Source organism: Chrysochloris asiatica, unplaced genomic scaffold, assembly GCF_000296735.1.
Source record: "Chrysochloris asiatica unplaced genomic scaffold, ChrAsi1.0 scaffold00239, whole genome shotgun sequence".
Taxonomy (NCBI): Eukaryota; Metazoa; Chordata; class Mammalia; order Afrosoricida; family Chrysochloridae; genus Chrysochloris; species Chrysochloris asiatica.
Genome location: NW_006408757.1, coordinates 495,439 through 497,372, shown reverse-complemented (window position 1 = coordinate 497,372; position 1,934 = coordinate 495,439). Strand labels below are relative to the sequence as shown.

The window sequence follows — 1,934 nt, the reverse complement described above, 5'->3', positions numbered from 1 at the left end:
ATGTCAACTCAAACCATATCTCCTCTATCTCTTCCCCCTACTCCCACTGTCTAGGGAAGGATCAGACAGCCCCCTATTCTAGCTATACATACTGAAACTCCTTATTCTCATGCTTTAGTTATGCTAATGCGAGAAAAAGCCAACAGCCCCCTCCTCCTGCTATACATACCCAAACTCTTTGTTCTTTACAAAGGGAAAGGAAGCCCTGCACCTTGTGATTTTCCTACCTTTTCCTTGTTACACATACCACCCTTAACTAACTGTCCTGATGTATGAGAAGCTTGTATACCCCATGATATAAAAAAGATCTTGGCCCACGTACCTTATGCGAAAAAACTTCACTGTCCAGCCGGCTACCACTCAGACAGCTGTCCATGTCCCATGTCAATAAGTTGCCTATCAGCAAACCATCTCTTGTTTTCTCTTCTGTAATAAACTAATGTCTGTCAGATTGGGTCCTGGTCATTTTTTTAGTCTCATAGCACCTACATACACTTCCTTTATGGCAACCACTGTAGAATTCACATGTCTTAAACAGTGAACAAGGGATGATGGCTTCATGTCTCCATTGCAATAATAGTATATGTTGAGGATCAAGTGGCTTTTAAGCAGCATGGTGGGTGTGGAAAATGTTTGCAGTCTAGATCATTCTGCTGTGTTTATGGGTTGGTGAGTCTAATGACATCATCACACTGGGGTGAGGGATGCTTTCTAGTTCCACCATTGTCCAAGTGGAATGCCATTTCTTCTGATGTGAAAGTGTTCAAATAGACATCATGGAGTCCATTTTTCCTTTGACTAGCATTCGATCCACTACTTATATGTGTGGGAGAGTCTGGGATACTCGAACACACACTTATACTAGCCATTGCACCACTAAGACTTTTTATGCAGATAAAAATTTGTATGTTGCTGGAGAACAAACAAGATGGTGGATCGGGTGGAAGTGCCGTAAGGAGCTCCATCAGTAACAACACAAAATATAGGACCAAGCAGACTGAGGGGATGGCCCCAGAATTCTGAACCACATATAAAGGAATATTTAGAAGGTTGGAAGGCTTACAGCTAGGGGAATTTGTAGCAGAAGCAAGAAATTCATTGCTTTCTAACTCAAGATGCTCAGCTGCTCTAAGAGCCACCATCTTGGGTGAGACCAAGCTGGGGAAGGATCAGAGCCTGTCAGATGCCTGACAGAACCACGGAGATAAAGGTATGGACATTCTTTTCTTTTGGTATCTGATCATTGGACCCTTGCTGTCTGTGCACCTCCATTCTGGTGACTATAGGGGTGCCTGAGCTAGTGAACAACCCAGCCCCACCCTCGGAGGGTTCTACTACACATGCGCACAGATCTCCTCTAAATTTAAAGAGACAGTTTCCACTTAAAACCAAACGGCCACAGCCAGCCCTGAACTATTTATAACTAGAAAAAAGGCCTGAACTGGGATTGTGTAGCAGGACAGGCAGACAAAAAAGGAAATAGGCCGAAAATTAAATTCTAAGTTATGTCAAAACAACCAACAGTGGCATCTTGAAATTTCTCAAGACGAAGAGTGAAAAGGGAAGCGTATTTCCTGATCAAATCTATCTGGAGGCAATCAGAAAGCATAAAAAAATACCAAAATACACACCGGTCTAAGTGTTAAGGCCAAGAGAACTCCTGAATATGACCAAAAAACAGAAGAAGATGACCATATCTGCACATGTCCAGAAATGAGATAAAGTGACTGAGGCAAATGAGCTGGAAGTAGACCTACACTCCATACTGGAAGATGTGCAGGTTTTGTAAATGCCTGAGAAGGAATTCAGAAAAATGATTATAAAATGTATCAAAACTACACAATGGAGTTGAGAAAAATAAGGAAGAAGTCAGGAAAGTGCTACAGGAACAATCAAATATGATAGATACAGCATTGGAAACAATTCAAAACCTA

General features: G+C 41.9%; 1 pseudogene; it reads right to left on the bottom strand.

Moving 5' to 3' along the window:
• Positions 1-640: 640 nt before the first annotated feature.
• Positions 641-1,934, bottom strand: part of LOC102831678 — an 11,903-nt pseudogene continuing 10,609 nt past the window's right edge.